Raw genomic sequence first — 6329 nt, forward strand, 5'->3', positions numbered from 1 at the left:
AGCTTGTTATTTGATCAAATCAACAAATTTGATTAATCTTTAGCTAGACTGACCAAGAAAAATAAAAAGACAGAGATTCAAGTTACTAAAATTGGGAATGAAGTGAAAAACATTATTGCTTACATTTCAGAACCAAAAAATTATTATTATATTAAATGTTTTAATGTTTATTTATTCTNGAGCCCTATGCAGGGCTCAAACCCACAAGCCCTGAGATCAAGACCTGATCCGAGGTCGGACACTCAACCAACTGAGCCACCCAGGTGCCCCAAACAAAAAATTATCATAAGAGAATGCTACATATGGTTTATGTTAATGAATTTATCAATCTAAATGAAATGGACAAATTCCTAGAAATATACAAACTATCAAAACTGACTCAAGATAAATGGAAAATGTAAATATCATATAACAAGTAAAGAGAATGAGTTAGTATTTAAAAAACTTTCCACAAAGAAAATTCCAGGAGCAGACAGCTTCACTGATTAATTTTGTCAAACATTTAGAGAAAACTTAAAACCAAACCTTCACAAACATGTCCTAAAAATAGAAGAGAATACTTCCAATTTATTCTATAAGACCAGCATTACACTGATACTAATACAAAGACATCCAAAGAAAAGAAAACAATAGACTAATATTACTTGTGAATACAGATGCAAAAATTCTTCAGCACTACTAGTGAACCAAATCCAGCAACATATAAAAAAGATTTATATACCATAACCAAGTGGGATTTGTCTTAGAAATTTAAGTTTGCCTCAACCTATGAAAAATTAATTTACTATGTTAATAGAATAAAAAACAAACCACATCATCATCTCAATACNCTTCAAAAAAAAACACAATGAATCAACTAGGACTGTAAGAAAAACTCCTCATCATGAAAAAGGACAGCTATAAAACATTCACTGCTGAAATCTAATTCAGCGGTGAAAGAATGAAAACTTTCCCACTAAGATTAGGAACAAATAAAATATGTCTCCTGTCAGGACGATAGTGGAAGTTCTAGTCAGAGCAGTTAAACAATAAACAAATAAATAAAAGACACCCAAATTGGAAAGGAAGAAATAAAACTATCTCTATTCAAAGAAGGCATAAACTTGCATATAAAAAATTTCAAGAAATCCAAAAAATAACTATTAGATAGAATAAACAATGTCAAGAAGGTTGTAGGATATATACAACAGATCAATATACAAAAATCAGGTGGGTTTCTATATGCCAGTAATGCACGATCTGAAAATAATTTTTTTCCTTTGCAAGTTTCTTTTTTTTTTAGTGTTTATTTATTTTTAAAGGAGAGAGAGACAAAGCGTGAGTGAGGGAAGAGCAGAGAGAGAGAGAGGGAGACACAGAATCTGACGCAGGCTTCAGTCTCCGAGCTGTCAGCACAGAGTCCAACGCGGGGCTCGAACTCACAAACTGTGAGATCATGACCTGAGCCTAAGTCAGACTCTTAACCGACTGAGCCACCCAGACGCCCCTCTTTTGCAAGTTTCTATTTAAATTCCAGTTTAATTAACTTACAGTGTATTTTAGTTTCAGATGTAAAATTTAGCGATTCAACACTTACATACAACACCTGGTGCTCATCACAAAACTTACACTCCTTAATCCCTATCACCTATTTAACCCGTCCTCCTCACCCACCTCCCTTCTGGTAACCATCAGTTTGTTCTCTAAATTTAAGAGTCTGTATCTTGGTATGACTCTCTCTTTTTTCCCCTATGCTCTTTTGTGTTCTTTCTTTCTTAAATTCCACATGAGTGAAATTATTTGTCTTTCTATGACTTATTTGACTTAACATAATACTCTAACTCCATCCATTGTCATTGCAAATAGCGAGATTACCTTCTATTTATGGCTGAGTAATATTTAAGTGTGTGTGTGTGTGTGTGTGTGTGTCTGTCTGTCTGTCTGTCTGTGTGTCTGTGTGTACCACCTCTTATTTTCTTTTAATTTTTAAAATGTTTCTTTTTATTTATTTCTGAGAGAGAGAGAGAGAGAAAGAGAGAGAGACAGTGTGAGCAGGCGAGGGTAAGAGAGAGAGGGAGGTACAGAATCCGAAACAGGCTNCCTAAGCGAAAGCCGGACGCCCAACCGACTAAGCCACCCAGGCGCCCCCATAATTTGACTATTGTAGATAATGCTGCTATACATATTGAAGTGAATCTTTCTCTTTGAATTACTATTTTGTATCTTTTGGGTAAATATCTAGTGGTGCAATTTCTGGGTTAACTTTTTGAGGAACTTCCATACTGTTTCCCAGAGTGGCTGCACCAGTTTGCATTCACACCAACCGTGTAAATGGGTTCCCCTTCCTCTACATCCTCACCAACACTTATTGTATCCTGTGTTGCTAATTTTAGCTATTCTCAGTGGTGTGAGGTGATATCTCATTGTAGTTTTGATTTGCACTTTCCTGATGATGAGTAAGGTTGAGGATCTCTGTTGGCCATCTGTATATCTTCTTTGGAAAAAATGTATATTCTTGGTTCTGCCTATTTTTAACTGGATTCTTTGTTTTTGGGGGGTGTGGAATTTTATAAGCTATTTATATATTTTGGATACTAACTCATTTTTACTGAGTGGAGGGAGGATCAGGAAGAGAGAGATAGTTAATCCTTAAGCATACTCCACACTCAGCGGGAAGACCTATGCATGCCTCTACCTTATGACCCTGAGATCAGGACCTGAGCTGGGCAATTAAGAGTCAGACCCTTAACCGACTGTGCCACCCAGGCAACCCTGGATACTAACCTTTTATCAGATATGTCATTTGCAAATATTTTTTCCCATTCTGCACATTGCTTTTTAGGTTTTTTTATTGTATCATTCACTCTGCAGAAGTTTTTATTCATTAAGTCTCAATATTTTACTTTTGCTTTTGTTTTCCTTGCCTCAGGAGGCATTTCTAGTAAGAAGTTGTTATGGCCAATGTCAAGGAGGTTACAGTCTGTATTCTCCTTTAAGAATTTAATGCTTTTCCAGGAAACAGCCTCCTTGACCTCCACCGCAGCAACTTCTTACTTGACACATCCCCAAAAGCAAGNTGGATTTTCTTTCCTGCTTTCATGAATATTAATTGATCATATAGTTTTTTAATCCCATTTATAATGGCATTAAAATAAATTTTAAAAAACAATTAGGAATACATTTAACAGAGAACTGCAAAATTTGTATACTGAAAACTATAAAGCATTGATGAAAGGAATTTAAGAATATGAAAAAATGGAAAGACAGCCTATGCTTATGGATTGGATGACATAATATTCTTAGAATAGCAACGGAATGGGAAAAGATAGTTGCAAATGACATATCAGATAAAGGGTTAATATCCAGAATATATAAGGAACTCATCAAACTCCACCCCCGAAACACAAACAACCCAGTGAAGAAATGGGCAGAAGATATGAACAGACACTTCTCCAAAGAGGACATCCAGATGGCCAACAGACACATGAAACGATGCTCAGCATCCCTCCTCATCAGGGAAATACAAATCAAAACCACACTGAGATACCACCTCACGCCAGTCAGAGTGGCTAAAATGAGCAAATCAGAGAACTCTAGATGCTGGCGAGGATGTGGAGAAACGGGCACCCTCCTACACTGTTGGTGGGAATGTAAACTGGTACAGCCCCTCTGGAAAACAGTGTGGAGGTTCCTCAGGAAACTAACAATAGAACTCCCCTATGACCCAGCAATAGCACTGCTAGGAATTTACCCAAGGGATACAGAAATGCTGATGCATAGGAGCACATGTACCCCAATGTTCATAGCAGCACTCTCCACAATAGCTAAAACATGGAAAGAGCCTAAGTGTCCATCAACAGATGAATGGATCAAGAAGATGTGGTTTATCTATACCATGGAATACTACATGGCAATGAGAAACAATGAAATCTGGCCATGTGTAGCAACATGGATGGACCTTGAGGGTGTTATGCTGAGTGAAATAAGTCAGGCAGAGAAGGACAAATATCATATGTTTGCACGTATAGGAGGATTAGGAGGAACTTGACGGAGGAACAAGGGGGAGAAGAAGGGCGGAAAAGGTGGGGGAAAGGGAGAGAGGCAAACCATGAGAGACTCTTGAATGCTGACAAAAACGGAGGACTGATGGATGGGGGGGGAGGGGGTATGGGCATGGAGGAGGACACTTGTGGGGATGAGCACTGAGTGTTATGTGGAAACTAATTTGACAATAAACTATTAAAAAAAATAAAAATAAAAAAAGAACAAAGTTGATAGAGTCACACTTAACCAATTTCAAAACATACTACAAAGCTATGGTAATCAAGATTGTGTGGTGCTGGTATAAGGTAGACAGACACAGATCCGTGAAATAAAACTGAGAGTCCAGAAAACAAACCCATGTTTTCATGCCAATAGATATTTGACAAAAACACCAAGACAATTAATGGGGAAAGATATTCTCTTCGCAAATTGTACTGGGCCAACTAGATATAAACATTCAAAAGAATAGCTTTTGACTTTTACCTCACACCACACACAACGCAAATATTAACCTAAAGTGAGCGATCTACCTAAAATTAAGAGCCAAAATTATAAACCTCTTAAAATAAATAATCATAAATCTTCAAGATTTGGGGTTAGGGGATGATTTCTTAAATGCAATATAAAACCCATACACTATAAAAAAAAGAAGATTGAAAAGTTTTATTTCATCAAAATTAAAACTTTTGAGATAAAATTAACATCATCAATAAAGTGAAAAGACAATATACAGAATAGAATAAAATATTTACCATTCATATCTGGCCTGGGACTAGTATGCACAGTATGTAATGAACTCTTACAACCCAAGATAAAAGACAAATATCCCAATTTAAAATTGGACAAATGACCTCCACTCGCTTTCACCTATATGACTCATTCCCCCCAGTCCCTCCCTTCTAGCAACCATCAGTTTGTGCTCTGTATTTATAGGTCTGATTATGCTTTTTGTTTATGTGTTTGTTTTATTTATTTTCCCAGATTCCACAAAAGTGAAATCATATGGTATTTGTCTTTCTCAGTCTTATTTCATTTAGCATATTACCCCCTAGTTTCAGCTATGTTGTTACAAATGGAAAGATTGGATCTGTTTTCATGACTAATATTTCATTGTATATATAAAAAATACAGCATAGAGAATATAATCAATGGTACCATATATAGTAACATTGTATGCTGACTATGCTTGTGGGGAGTATAAATGTATAAATTTATTGAAATTATATTTTACACTTGAAACTCATGTAATATTTCATATCAACTATACTCACATTTTATTTATTTACTTATTTCTTTATTTATTTAATGTTTATTTCGACAGAGAGAGAGAGAGCATGCAAGTGTTCATGATGGGAGAGGGTCAGAGAGAAAGGGAAAAAATCCCAAACAGGCTCTGCACTATCAGTGCAGACTCCTATGCAGAGCTCAGTCTCACAAACCTTGAGATCATGATCTGAGCTGATATCGAGTTATACACTTAATCAGCTGAGTCGCCCAAGAGCCCTCCAAATTTTTTTAATGGGAAGATTATTGGAATATATGTTCATCCAAAGAAGATAAATGGCCAGCAAGCACATGTAATTGTGTTCGACATCACTAATTATCCAGGAAATCCAAGTGACAACCACAATGATATATCACCTTGCACCTGTTAGGATGGTTATTGTCTAAAAAAATAAAAGTAATGAAGAGGATGTAGAGAAGTTGAAACTTTTGTACATTGTTGGTGGGAATCAAAAATGGTGCAGGCACTATGGAAAATGGTATGGGGATTCCTCAAAAAATTAAAAATAGAACTACCATATGATTCAGTAATCCCATTACTGGGTATATGTCCAAAAGAGAATAGAAATAAAATCATAACTTTAAGGAGATCTGGATCTCCATTTTTATTGCATCATTATTTACAATAACCAATATATGGAAATAACCCAAATGTTAATTAACACATGAATGGAGATGATAGATAGATAGATAGATAGATAGATAGATAGATAGATAGATAAAAAGAAAGAATTCTATACAGCCATAAAAAAGAAAACTGCCATTTGCAACAACATGGATGCACCTAGAAGACATTATGTTAAGTGAAGTAAGCCTATCACAGGACACATGCTGTAGGATTCCATGTATATGAAGTATTTGAAATAGTGAAATTTATAGAAGCAGAGAACAGAATGGTGATTGTCAGGGATTTGGGGGGAAAAGGAAATGGGGAGAAAATGGACATAAAATTTTAGTTATAAAAGATGAATAAATTGTAGAGATCTGCTGTATAACATTGTGCCTATAATTAACAATATAGT

The sequence above is a fragment of the Crocuta crocuta genome, unplaced genomic scaffold (assembly GCF_008692635.1).
Source record: "Crocuta crocuta isolate KB4526 unplaced genomic scaffold, BGI_CrCroc_1.0 scaffold1353, whole genome shotgun sequence".
Classification (NCBI taxonomy): Eukaryota; Metazoa; Chordata; class Mammalia; order Carnivora; family Hyaenidae; genus Crocuta; species Crocuta crocuta.